Source organism: Sycon ciliatum, chromosome 9 (assembly GCF_964019385.1).
Source record: "Sycon ciliatum chromosome 9, ocSycCili1.1, whole genome shotgun sequence".
Lineage (NCBI taxonomy): Eukaryota > Metazoa > Porifera > Calcarea > Leucosolenida > Sycettidae > Sycon > Sycon ciliatum.
This window is the reverse complement of record NC_088651.1, coordinates 19,030,578-19,045,592: the sequence shown is the minus strand read 5'-3', so window position 1 is coordinate 19,045,592 and position 15,015 is coordinate 19,030,578. Positions and strand designations below refer to the sequence as shown.

The window sequence follows — 15,015 nt, the reverse complement described above, 5'->3', positions numbered from 1 at the left end:
CGACAGACCAAGTTGCCGTGTCCCAGTGATCTACAATACTTATATTGTACATTTGTGAAATATTGGACCTATCCAGATAAACGAAATGACTTTTATTCGAAATTACATTTTCCTTCACAAATAGTCCCAATTTGTTCTCACCTTTAGGGCAATGAAGTCAATTTTTCTTCAGGACTAACATCGGCTAACAAAGTGGCGCTGTCCCAGTGATCTACAATACTTATAATCATTGCACATGTGAAATATTGGGAGTCACAGAGTGAGGAAATGGCCTAAATTGAAACTTGAACTGTTCTGCCAAGTTTTATGCAGTGAACGCAGGGCTGAGAGCCCGCAAGAGCCATCCCGGAAGATCGAATGTTCACAAGGTTAGAAGCTCGCACAGATAACACACATTGGATGCTAATAGTAATACAATGCACTCAGGAATGTGTGCAAATACGACAGAATTAATTCCAAATAAAGTCAACAATAACTGCCTCAACACAGTGCCATCAACCTTCCGTATTTTCCATATTTGTACGGAAAATCACTACTTCGTCCACGCTATGGATTTTGAGAAAAATGTACGGAAAATTGAACGGGATTGATCAGTATGTATAAGCATTGCAAGTGCAAGCTGAGCGATGAAAAGAAGAGAACCGAGTGGAAAGAAAACGCTGCAGTGGAGAGTCCTTGGAAAAGACTTAAAACATATCAATAATATCGCTGCACGAGATCATCCTTATAAGTTATAACGTCAGCTGATCGTACTGTGGTTGATTCATACGGCGGTAAATACACACCTGCCTACACACGCTCTCTAAACTGAAAAGTTATTCTGGCACAGAGCTCTCCTTCCCGCCACCACCACCACCATCATCAATTCGCGTCTGGCGCCTAGTCGATGCAGGGTGAGTGGTGTCCGACATAGCAGGCTGGTACATCAGGTAGCGTATGGCGCATAGCAGATGACACAGCAACAACATAGCTTGATTGCGACGTACCTTTCGTCCCGGCTGGACTCATCAGGCAATCTTCTTCTTACATGTCTTCACAAGGAGCTTGACTCGGGAGAATGAAGTTGAAGACTCCACTGCAACTGCACTTATGGTTGGTTCATATGGTGGTAAATACACACCTGGCAATATGGGGGTAAATACACGCCTGCCCAGACACGCTCTCTAAACTGCAAAGTTATTCTGGTACAGAGCTCTCCTTCTCACCACCACCAGTCCAGCACCACCATCAGTTCGCGCCTGGCAGGTCCACCACCACCACCACCATCAGTTCGCGCCTGGCGCCTAGTCGATGCATGGTTAGCGGTATCCGACATAGCAGGCTGGCACATCAGGTAACGCATGGCACATAGAAGATGGCAACGACATAGCTTGATTGCGACGTACATTTCGTTCTCTTGGTTGTGCTGTAGCCTGAAAAAGGAAATAAGACAATGCATCCACATGACACAGACAAGTATTATTACTGTTACAAATAATGCATACTGCTTGATAACAGAGAAAGAAAGTCAGTGGTCACACAAGTTTTTGGTCGTCCCTGAAACGAAGATCGTTCCAGGGGGGGGAGCTAAAATCTCAGTCGACTGACGCTAGGCATACACATGTACATGCATGCGATTTTCGTCGTCCATTCATTTCGGAGGGTGGAGAGGAGGTCCGAGTACGAAATGAATGATGTTTTTTTCAGGGATGACTACCGTACTGGCAATATATGTTGCCGCGTAACGCGTAACGCAGGGGGTGCGGCGTAACGCGCGACCAGGCTAGTGCGACAAATTTTCGTTGAGTTCGTAACGCGCGTCCGGCGGGGTGCGGCGATCTTTTCATTGCAGTTTGCACTGCACAAGAAAAAATGATGCGGCAAAAGCAAAAAAAATGATGCGGCAATAGCAAAAAAGTGATGCGGCAATAGCAAAAAAAGGACTGCGGCAATATAGAAACCTGTGTAACGGCTCCGGTCAGCTCCTGTGCGACTTTGCATGTAACGCCCTGCGTGCGGCAAACATGTGCCAATGTAACGCTTCATGGCCTCACTGCGGCAACATATATTGCCAGTACGGTAATCACTTTTGCGATGACCCCTTATTGCATCAATTTATCGTCTGAACTGCGCAATTGAGTCCCACTTTTATTATGTTGGGTCCAGATTTCAAGACTCGTGAAGTTCGAGGCGAAAAGCAGGCCGATGAAGGGACGCCAGTAATTCAGTCTAGTCCGGTGTCATGGAGAGGGGCCGATGAACCGGCAACAAGAGAATTCAATACGCATGCTACTCTTCAGTTCATTGCTGGGGAAGACTACTCAAGGCCACGTCACTCCGGCAATTTAATGTACAAATCAGCAGCAACACTTGCAAACGTATTCCTACCAGCTGACCAGCAAGTTACCAGCCATCAGCTCTTCCAATAATTTCAACTTAACAAAGAGAGGAGATGGACAGATCGGAAAGTATCGTGGCAAGCTCAGGACAACACACGTCCGGCCCTATGTAACAACAGTGGAAAGTGCGTGCCATGGTATATTTTCGAAGGCATATCAAAAACCAGCTAATGTGGACTGGGAGTCCATTTGCATCGTCCGATCAGCTGCTACAAGTGCCGTGAGCCAATGGCAAACACGTTTGACAGAGATTACTACCTCTACTGAATGCAACTTTGGCATGGCAGAGATCTACAAGCACGTTATCTTATCTATCAATAGAGTTGTATCCTCGTATGACTATGTGAAGTGTGAGGTCGTACTGCACTGCAGACGCGTCTACGACCTGGTTGGAAATGTACGCAACAGTTCCCACCCTCTTGACCAGAGATCGCACACACCCTAGGGTTTTGATGGGTTTGTACGACTCCCAGCTCTTGACTTTCGTTGGGTGTACGAGACGCACGCACAGTTTTCTTAGGGTGAGTACTTTTTCATGTAGTACTGAATGCGGCAAGCAGGACTCGCCCATCCGCCCCTCCCCAAATGGATCTACTCGAATGGTTCCGGAGGTACGGATGCTCTGGCGGGATTTTACGACATACACAAGCGCGAACACACGCACACAATATACACACGCACGCACACACATACACACGAACGCACGCTATGTCGCACGTCTTGGGCATGGCTTCGTGAATACAAATAATATTTTAATGTTTAACCCTCACACCACAGAAGAGATGAGCCAGTGGGGTGTCGCAAGCTTATATTGAACGTGAGCACGACATGATTATTGTGATCATGATGACGTATAACATAGTTCGCGTGAAATGATCGGACTGGGCCGTCTAAGGCCGCCCATCTGTAACATAGTATGATAGGAACAAATAACGCCATCTATCGGCTATGAAAGAGCGTTTGAAAGACGACCCATGGGGTCATGTAACAATCATAAAGGCTGGGTGTACCAGTACATTGCTATGGCAACTGCATGACCACTAAGTACTCGGTAGTACCCACAAGTATATTAATTGTATTGTCTGCGGCAGCCGATGGATGTGCACCATGCGGATTTCGTGCCCAGGGTGCGTGCGCAATTCATCATGCAATACATCAATGTGGTCGGCCGAGCCCGTGCCTCCCCTCCGTCCGGTAGGCGTGGGCGGGTGGGAAACAAAATTGCGTGGCGAGCACTCGCAGCAAAACAGACAACTGGCAAAATTACACCAGCCAGCAGTAGATGAGCCGTCTACGGATGCATCCGCCAGGCGAAGGGTGGCTCATACGGGATGTCGTACGCGAGTGCGACCCGAATGCGGAACTCTGCAAGAGTGCGTGCTTGCGCAAGTCGGCTGCGGCGGCACGGCGGAGTGCGTATGGTCACCTAAAGTCATCTTGCGGGAATATTCCCCTGCGGGGGCGCGGCCCGTGGCGTGCTGGTTAACTACGGTTAGCGCAACGCAAACCAACATTATAATTTATAGGATCCAAATGTTAGAGCAGCTTTACAAAACCTACCGTTCAATACCGGATCATCTTGTGACAGCTTCCTTGCAACACCCATGACTTGACCCCACTTCGTCTTGACGTCGGGAAATCGTTCACACCGGAGTTGGGACACGACTCATTGAAATCCAGGCCTATCTGCAGCTGGGAGCAGGACAGAGCTGATGGACGTCAGCAGCGGCTGTAGAACAACCATAAACGAGTCTTCTTTCTCCGCAGTCAGGCGGGACAGCAGCTTTGCAACGCAAGCTTCTTGCCTTCTGTGGGTCTTTAGCGGCTGGGATTCGGAACGCTCTGTAGAAACCATTGAACAAGAGTACGGCACTCTATCAACCCACAAGTATTTCTTCCAATTCATGATTATTCGCAACTTTTTATGCAGTACGCGCACCAGATCAGAAGCCGCTAAGTAGCAAGGTTGAAAGTTTCAAGACAAATAAATTGAAAAATATAATAACATAGAAAATTAGAATTCAAACCATACCTGTGGCCCAAGCCAATACAGACTGAGCGTTCACGCGAAGAGAACGTACATCTACGTCAGCTGAGGTTTCCTTAGGATCAGGAGGTGATTCTTGACCCGGATCTGGATCGCGATCAGCAGCACTCTCTGCCTCAATCACGATCATCAAATGCAACTAATTACTTGGAAAAGTAGTTCATTCTTCTTCTACTTTTCGAGCTACGATTTCCCACGATCCTATCGATCCTGCACGAGTCCGTTCCCCAAGGAGTGCACTCCCAAAATCCCATGGCATAAGTACGCGGAGTAGTTGGTTTATAACTCAGGGCACGCACCGGGGATATCTGAGTGAAAAGTGGGAGAAAGTGCCGCGAGTCAATCATAGTCGGCCCGGAAGGCCTCGTGTCGCCTCCCGGGTCTATACGACTCCCTGGTACGGTCTACTTCGATCACGCACCTGAAGCAAGCCGGCATACAAGATGGCCAAATCTGCAGTGTGTCTGGCCACCGGAATGTACAGTCGTTAGAAGCCTACGATCAGCCATCGGTGAGTGATTCTGTTTCTATGGCTGCTGCAATTTCTCGTAAGCAAGCTTCTGCTACATGTAGCTCTGATTCTGCTGCTGCCGATAGCGTTTCTTTGGCTACTGGCACTTGTATGCATAACCAGTCAACGACTCTGTCGTCTGCTGCCATTTCACCCTACCTCAATGCAACTGGTTCATCAGCATTTCTAAACTGTCCAATTACGTTCAATATACATGCTGAGCGTGCCTCCAAAGCCCGAGCTATGCTGAAGCGCAAGCACTCTTAACCATTGTTCTGTCCCCGGGGAAAATTGCAATTCCGCGGCCGCGTTTTTTTCCGCGTTTTTTGCGATTTTTAAAAGACCGCGTTTTCCGCGATTTTCCCGCGTTTTTTGAACTTTTTTGTTACACTACACGTCCACACAGTGCACTGTTCGGTCAGCAACGTCTCATCGTGGCGGCTTTTTACTCAAATATGATGAGTGCTTACACCAGAGACTTGTAACTGATTGATTTCACTACATACTCACTGAAAATTGCCGCACATCAATATTATTCACCGCATTTACCGCAAATTCACCGCAAATTATGCCATATTATGCCGCGTTTTTCACCGCGTTTTTTGCGATTTTTTTCCGCAATTTTCCCCGGGGACAGATTGTTTTGGCGCAGAGACGGAGGTTTTCCCACTCTCGACAACTGAAATGGCCTAGTGCAGCATTTTGATATACTTGAGCTCAAGCCTGCTTTCTTCTGTTGTTACCGTACTATTCCACCCTACCCCAGTGTTATTTTCTGCCATAACTAAACTTCACAAATGCTGAATTACTATCCAGTCCCCATCATTGGTCCTTCATCGCTCATCTTTCTTACTGTTGCCCTAGTCTGATCCTAAAAAAAAGGAGTTCAGTTTATACACCAGTCTATATACCAGTTTATACCTCACTCCATATTCACCCACATACAATTGGCCATCTACATAAGTGGTGAATATGTATATAATATAACCTAACCAGTTGATTATATAATACTCATAAAAAGGACACACTTCAGGCTCATTACAAACATCTTGAAAGTTTTTGTCTTCACAAGTATACTTTCAAGCCTTCTCATCAGGTGAAATACAGGCAAGGGAAAAGGAACAGGAACAGTGGATTAAATACAGTAAGAAGGTGGTAAAACAGCGCAAAAAGAAAGAAAGAAAGAAAGAAGATAGCTAAAGTAAACAGCGAAAATTGCAATAATGACACAAAGGTGCAAATGCGAGAAAACTCAATAAGCGCGACATGTAGTGCGACAACAAGAGACAACCACTGGACATACATGTAACTAACGAGGTTTTGACGACCTACCTAACAGCCTAAGTGTGAATTTGATTTGTTTCTGCTTGCAAAGGTTGGGTTTCCTTGTGTGGATGTATACAGCTTCCAAAACATTCAGCAATCTAGCACTGCGTACGCGTGACACAATCGAAAAACAATCATCCGAATACACAGCACGACAATCAGGATGCTCAAACAAATGACTAGCAATGGACGACTCATACTTATCAGAACTAACATCAGAACAATCAGCATGTGCGGTGGACACATCCGATTTCACATGGCTAGTCGAGTGGACCCTAGCCGTTGCCTCTGTCTGTGCTTTAGTCGCTGCCATCGCCGCCGTTGCCGATCTTGTCATTCTTCTGGTTGATGCGGTTCCTGTCACTGCCACGCACGTAGGTGTCTTGTCCGGTTGTTTTTCTGGTGGTCTAGTTAATTGTGAGGTGACGTTGCTTGGTGTTGATGCCGCTGCGTTGGACCATCTTGTACCAGGATGATTCTTTGCTGGACGTCCCCTCCGTGGTCGAGTGGATCGTGCGTGTTATGGAATAAGGTGTAGCGGTGCGTGTTGTCGGATGCGTGCGTCCAGATGTTGAAGAGTCCTACCTACATATCGGCTCTCACATTGCCGACACTCGAAGTGATAAATCAACTTGGATAATTGGCCTGTAGGTAGGACGTCCTTCCTCACCGTGAACGCACGCACCGTGGAGTAGATGAAGCGAATATGAACATTATGGTAATTGGACTCCACGGCAGACTTAACCCGACGCTGAACCATACGTGATACTGACTCGCCCTTCCACGGTAAACATAGGTATACTGGATTAGTGGAAACTTCAGCATTCTTCTTTGGACTGGTCTCAGTGACATACTTCACAATAACAGACTCGGGGTATCCATTGAGACGAAAAAGCGCACGTAACTTCTCCAACTCCTGCTCCAACCTTGAAGACGAACAAAGGCGACGTGCACGATCCACCAAATTACGCAACAAATTGATCTTATACAGTGTCGCGCAAAACGAATCCCAAACAATGTACAAGCCAGTGAACGTAGGCTTGCGATAGACCGACGTGACAACACCACCATCAATTGACTTCTCAACGAGCACATCAAGAAAAGGTAGACGATCTGACTCCTCAAATTCACACGTGAAATCCAACATACCATCAACAACCTTCCTCAGCAGATCACGAAATTGGAGGCACTGAGCCTCAGACTGAAAATACGAGAAAGAATCATCGACAAATCTCACATACAATGGGGGCATCAAACTAACCGGAATCTGACATTCGTAATAACCAACAAATATATTTGCCAAAACAGGACCAAGGGGCGAACCCATAGCAACACCATCAATCTGTCGATACATGACACCATCAAAGGAAAACTCCACACCTGACGTTACCAAGCGGATCATTTCGCGGAACGAATCTTCACGTAACTCGCCAGGCGGACATAGTGAGCGATGATATAGCGTTTCGCAGCAAATATCAATGACTTTATCCAAAGGGACATTTGTGAACAGACTAACAAGGTTAAGAGCACATAACATAGGTATCGGGGAAGGAGTGGTCGCGCAGAATATCGACAAATTGAAAACTATCGCGAACTACATACCGACTGTATAATTCTAAAACGGGTTGCAACATTCTACACAGCCAGCGAGAAATCTTATACTGGGGAGAACCTAACATAGAAAGGATGGGCCGGACAGGACAATGTATGTCCAGTGGTTGTCTCTTGTTGTCGCACTACATGTCGCGCTTATTGAGTTTTCTCGCATTTGCACCTTTGTGTCATTATTGCAATTTTCGCTGTTTACTTTAGCTATCTTCTTTCTTTCTTTCTTTCTTTTTGCGCTGTTTTACCACCTTCTTACTGTATTTAATCCACTGTTCCTGTTCCTTTTCCCTTGCCTGTATTTCACCTGATGAGAAGGCTTGAAAGTATACTTGTGAAGACAAAAACTTTCAAGATGTTGTAATGAGCCTGAAGTGTGTCCTTTTTATGAGTATTATCGCATTTTTGTCTCAGAGGAAACTGTTTACCTAGTTGATTATATGGGAAATATAAACCTGTATACAAACCGAGGCGAAGCCGAGGTTTGTATATTGGTTTATATTTCCCATATAATCAACTGAGTAGGTTATATTATGCTTATACTGAGCTGATATACAAACTCCCCTCTCCCCCACAAGGGTAGAGATTGGAATTCCAACCCACAACCATGGCTCGACGAGTCTTCCTTTCACCAACCCAGTGCGGATCAAGTACAAGACTACCACTGACTCTGTGCAGTACATGCAGTGCAGTACCATCACACACTCTTTGTGACTTCAGTTTAGTACTGAAGTACTAGTTACATCGGAAGTAACAGCTATGCGCCAAGTAAGTTAGTTTGAACCTCACAGTGCTAGTCTGTCCCCGGGGAAAATTGCGGAAAAAAATCGCAAAAAACGCGGGGAAAAACGCGGCATAATATGGCATAATTTGCGGTGAATTTGCGGTAAATATGCGGTAAATATGCGGTGAATAATATTGATGTGCGGCAATTTTCAGTGAGTATGTAGTGAAATCAATCAGTTACAAGTCTATGGTGTAAGCACTCGTCATATTTGAGTAAAAAGCCGCCACGATGAGACGTTGCTGACCGAACAGTGCACTGTGTGTACGTGTAGTGCAACAAAAAAGTTCAAAAAACGCGGAAAAATCGCGGAAAACGCGGTCTTTTAAAAAATCGCAAAAAACGCGGAAAAAAACGCGGCCGCGGAATTGCAATTTTCCCCGGGGACAGGCTAGTGACCTTTACCGCGCGCAGATCTCACCGCGGGCTCTGTAAAAGAACCGTTTGCTCATTAGACTTTAGAGGCATAGAGTTCGTCTCCTTTCCAAAGTAAGAGTAAAATGAATCAGCACGAGCCTGTTGAATTGACTCCCAAACGTTTCTTCTGAGGACGACCACGAATCACGATGTCATTATTCAAGCAGCAGTTTCTAAGAACACTGGCAGTGCCACGGATTATGGCTGCGCATGTTCCGTCCGCTCTGCGAGGGACGCGGAAAGGAGAACATCGATTGGAAAACCATCAGTAGTGAAGTTCCGTCGCCCCTGCTATCTGCATTCTATGTCCATGCAAAAACGCAGGAGGAGCGGCACGCGGGCCGGCCGCGGGGCTCTTCAGCCGCACATGTCGAGTGCTGCGCTTGACAGACGGAGTGCTGAAACAGCGAAAGAAGGACAGCCTCGAACGTCAGGTGCAGCACATGGCACATGTTACAAAGGACGACGTTGTATTCTTCATCGTTGACGGGAAAGAGATCCTGAAGTTGGGACCGTCGTGCATGTCGAAAAACCATCAAGGCGGACTGCAGGTCACTAGTGTATAAATCCAAAAAAAAAAGGAGTTTATATACCAGTTTATACACCAGTTTATATACCAGTTTATATACCAGTTTATATTCTCGTCATCGAAGTACCTGTTATATGCAAAATACAAGTCTGGAGTGTTGTGTGGGGAGAGATGGGAGTTTGTATACAAGCTCAGTATAATGCTGAATATTCACCGCTTATATTCACCACTTACCTTATATTCACCACTTACCTCATATTCACCACTTATATTCACCACTTTTCGATACTTACATTGTACTGTAAAGAGAGCAGTACTCGGTGCTGCGCTTGATTCCTCTTCAGTCAGCGCACCAGGAATTTCGTTTGTACTCAGAACAGCCCTGTTCAAGGACGTTAGCGTAGAATTTTCCTAGGGCACACAACAGCTCCGAAGCGCTGCCTAAAAAGAAAAGAAGTGAGAGTAGAACCGCTTGGCTCGCTGTTATAAACCGACTCCCGAATTGGCGCGATGGTCGCGGATTGGTCAAATCTTCGCGTGAAACGAAACCTCTCTCTGATTGGTCAAATCTTCGCCGAAACGAAACCTCTCTCTGATTGGTCAAATCTTCGCGTGAAACGAAACCTCTCTAATGATTGGCTTCCGCCACAAAGCTGCACGAGCGTGTTCTCTATGGTGATTGGCACGAACGTGTTCTCCAAGGCCGTCACCTCCCATGCCACATGCACCAGTACGTGTACACGATCGATTGAACAAGGTTCTGAACACGCCGCCCTCCGATTCAGGCAAGAACACGCCAGTCGGTCTGAAGGCTCAGTGAAGCAACAACGACTTACGTTAGTTCTGTGTACATGTACATGTGTGACCAACAGGACTGGTTTGTTGGGTTTTAGGGACGAGAGGGTGAATATGGAGAGGTATAAGTCTAATATTACCTTCAGCCTCGTGAATATGGGCGAATATTCACTAGGTATACAAACCTCGGCTTCGCCTCGGTTTGTATACTAGTGAATATTCGCCCATATTCACTCGGCTTCAGGTAATATTATTATACCTATATACCAGTCTATATTCTCTTCATCGAAGTACCATGTTATATGGAAAATACAAGTCTGAAGTGTTGTGTGGGAAGAGATGGGAGTTTGTATACAAGCTCAGTATAATATTATGGGAAATACAAGTCTGAAGTATTGTGTGGGGAGAGAGGGATATACAAGCTCAGTATTGCTCAGGACATCAAGGCTTATATAACACCGTACAATAGACCGATCCCCTTATTATTGTCTGGGTTCGAGCAAGGGGGCAACTCCGCAGTCGCGTGGGATCCTGCTGCACACACGCGACCAACCTCACCTCGGCTGTGCGCGACTTCTCGCATGCGAAGTGCAGAGCACGCGAAATCTACATAGTCATTCAGTGCAAGCCTGTCTACAAAAAATGTCACAAGGACTTTTGATTTGAGCTGTTTTGTTTTTGTTTAGACGTCTTCCTTTTTACGACTTCAGGATGCCTTCTCAGGATCATTGCTGCGTTCCTCACTGTCAGAACAGGAGGACGAAGCAAACAAGTCATTTCACTCCTTTCCTCGTGTGGAGCCACAGCGGCCTGGAGCGAGCGGATCCAGGCTATGCCCCGTGAGGAAGGACGTAGTTTTAGGATCACTCTGAATATTTGAGTTGCAGCGATCATTTCGATCCCGAAATCGAAATCGTTTTCCCAGCTCTACAAGAGCAGGATGAGTCCAGGAACCCAAACCGCTGTCCTACGGTACCAGGTTTGCTTTTCGCAAGAGAGTGGAGTCTAGACGCCCTGCTCCCCATGCTCGCAAAACAGTATTTGCTGAGCCTAGTGCAGTTCGGTCATGGAAGTGCAGCGTCTGCATCACGAGCTCCCCATGCTCCCAAACCAGTATTTTGCTGAGAGGCAACGGTACTTTGAGTTGGAAAGGAACCTGGCTTAGTGCAGTTTGGTCCTGTAATGGAAGTGCAGCATCTGCATCAGGAGCTGGCAGCAACTGAGTAGAGCTCGTGTACAGAGTCTCGTGGAGCAGTTGGACGATGTGAGGACTGGGGTGAAGAAAGCCGAAAAACAGCTTACGTACAATAACATAAAGAAAGACTCTGAGCCGCTCCAGTTTCTGACTGGTTTGCCTTCAGGTGTTTGGACCGCTCTGTGGGACTTCTTTGAGCCTAGCCGAGAAAATGTACTGCGCCGCGCCAGATCTGCGAAGACGGAAGCTGAGGGACGGCGGATACAGTTGGAGGTGGCCGTAAATCGCCACTGAGCATGTAATGGAGGATCGGCTGCTATTGGCATTGATGTGTCTAAGCCTGGGCCGAATGGAACAGAAGCTGGCATGCGTGGCACAAGTTAATCATCCGTTTCACGGTATATAGCTAGCTGAGCTGGAAAGATGTTTTGTTCCTCCGTTTGGGCATGATCCCCATTTGGGCGAGCTGGCGAGATGTTCAGTCATCAATGCCATGTACCGCAAGACATCCTGCATTGTGGATGAAACAGTTCTATTTTGCCATGCACGTAGGGTTCTCGCACCGGCACGGCACAACAGGACCCAACAGATCCTTGCGCTCTTATTTTCTCCCATGGCAACATTGCTGATCACAACACCCGGTAGCCAGTCGCAGATGCAACCAAATCAACCAGGTTCTCTTACTCTTTTTTTCCAATACTGAAACCAAGGTATCCCAATATTTGCATCGAATGCAGTGATGATTTCAATACTGTCCACCAGTACAACGCATTACCAGACTGCCATATAATCATGATAATATTATCCATTTCGCAATCACTGTCATTGCTTTCTTAGATCTCCAATCATCAAACCGTCTATCATCTTATATAATAATATCATTAATATCCTGCTACTATCCTCCTCTAACGATGAGCTCGAAGAAACGAAACAGCTGTCTAGAGGCGTAAACAATAACGGAAGTGTCCTTGCTGTGCTGGTGTGTTTATGCTTCGTGCATTAGTTCGGCCAAGAGCGCATGGTGGTGGCGGGTTGAGGATGTAGTACAGCGGAGTATGACCGAAAGCTCTGTCACAATGTATTTTATTAGGAAGGTATAGAAACAGAAAAAACTGTATCTTGATCTTGGGCGTAAACAGCCCGTCTCACATTAAATATACTAGAAAATAGTTCACTCTGAACATGCAGTCTTCCTAAGAGAGAGAGAGAGAGAGAGAGAGAGAGAGAGAGAGAGAGAGAGAGAGAGAGAGAGAGAGAGAGAGAGAGAGAGAGAGAGAGAGAGAGAGAGAGAGAGAGAGAGAGAGAGAGAGAGAGAGAGAGAGAGAGAGAGAGAGAGAGAGAGAGAGAGAGAGAGAGAGAGAGAGAGAGAGAGAGAGAGAGAGAGAGAGAGAGAGAGAGAGAGAGAGAGAGAGAGAGAGAGAGAGAGAGAGAGAGAGAGAGAGAGAGAGAGAGAGAGAGAGAGAGAGAGAGAGAGAGAGAGAGAGAGAGAGAGGGGGGGGTATATTCATAGGTTCGAAAGAACCGCACACACACTTTGCTGCAGACCGCCCCATTGCCGACTGAGGGCCAGGGAGCACGCAATCTGCCTTCATGGGCGAGAAGTGTTCCAGCACAAGAAGCAGCACGAATACATGCTGACAAAGATCACCATCACCACCAGCCGGCACACAGCACACTGTTCTTCAAACACCATCCACTCCTTCCATGTGTTTGCACTGCCCTCCTCTAGCTCTTCACGCTCAACAAATACCACGCACTGCTCATCGTTTTTTTAATGCTTCCTCTGGGTTGGCTAGCCCTTCGACTTGACAAAACCGCGATCACCACTGCTATCGTCACCTCATAGCAGTCGCTTCCACCAGTGGCTTTTCCTGTCTTTGCAAGGTGTCCAAGGATGGCTGCTGTTATCACTACAGGCAAATCAGAAGTACTTTAGTGGCTGATGTCCAACCAGATCGTTGGAAAATTGATTTTTCCCCTTCAGGGCTGCTGATCGCGAACGCGACTTGGTGACTTGGCAGCACCACGGTTACCTTCATAGAAGATGGCTCTGGAGAGGAAAAGGCAGACCAGAAAAAGGTTACTATTATCTTCAGCACCGATCTCAAGGAGAAAGAAATACGGCCTGCTGTAGCCTGGGCACAAAATAAGTCTCACAACACGATTCGCGATCCGAATATTTCAACAACAAAAAACTCACCTCTGGAGTAACTCTTGTTTGTGGCCCGAGATCGTTCCCTACCGCGCCTTGAAAAAATCCTGCAGCTGCATCACAGTCCATGTCTCTCTCGGAGACTCTGCTCCTACCAGCAGGAGGTTCAGCACCGCTCGAAGCCATCGCAAACCACTTGAACTAAGCAGAAGACATTCCAAAACAAACCTGAAACACACTGTCAAAGATGCTGTCACGTTCAAAAACTAGCTCGGTTGCCCCCGTGCTCGAACCCAGTATAATAAGGGGATCGGTCTATTCTTTGCCACGACACCAGCGGCTGAGCTCAGACCAACCTAAAGAGTGGATTTTCTATCACCATCCAAGAACGAGCGAGGTATATGCGACTGACAGTGACAGATAAAATAATAAAGAAAAAAAAAGAAGACTCAAACAACTGCTTAGTATAATGAGGTTCAGAACCAGGGCTAACACCGATACGGTTCATCGTCGTCGCTCTGTCAACCGTGGAGGTTGTAAGGGCCATGGCCAGGGCGGGACACTGGTCCCGAACGCAGTGCGTAGCCGTAGGTTCTACTCCTCCCTGGCTTGTAACATGCATGCTCTCAATCTGTGGCGTTTCACACCTTTCTCACATCTCCCGCGCGCTCTTTCTACCCAACTCTGCTAGTTCCTAGTTTTTCATCCTCTTTCGGCTTTTCATATTGGACGGTACTGGTATGCTTTGCGTCTTCTATGGCGCTCCGGTGTTCTTTGTGTGAGTAGGACTGGGTTTGGCTGGCATGTCGAGCTTAGTTCGTTGTGCTCCAAAACAACCACATAATTTGTGACCTCGACGTAGATCTACGTACCCGACGTAGGTCCACGGTGACAGGCTAACGTCTCGTGCAGTCCTAGATCTACGGCCGGCTCGTCTCTTCCATGTAGAGTCTACCAGGTCGTCGGCCAACTAGCCCCATGCGGCCCATGGCCCACGCTACCGTCCCGTTCCGGCGAGATGACGGATACGCGGCGAAGCCGAGTTCGCTGACATGACTTCTGCCGCTCACGGGGACTGGACTACGCCCGTCCTCCCCTCGAGCATGGAACTCCCTTCAATTATTTAGACTATGTCTTCGGGAAATCCTCAAATATAATTATAATAATACAGTAGCAGCGTTCCGGCACGCTACTACACCTCACTACTACCTACCGCCCGACTGCAACCGCTGGGCTTCTACCGACTTCAGTCGCCTCGCTGCTGCCGACTGTAGCC

General features: G+C 47.1%; 1 long non-coding RNA gene across 1 annotated transcript; it reads right to left on the bottom strand.

Annotated features, from left to right (window-relative positions):
• Positions 1-245: 245 nt before the first annotated feature.
• Positions 246-4,550, bottom strand: LOC135824769 (uncharacterized). Its single transcript, XR_010554943.1, has 3 exons — positions 4,411-4,550; positions 3,939-4,220; positions 246-1,412 (listed from the first exon to the last, which is right to left on the bottom strand). It is a non-coding gene; the product is annotated as an uncharacterized LOC135824769 (long non-coding RNA).
• Between the last annotated feature and the right edge of the window lie 10,465 nt (positions 4,551-15,015).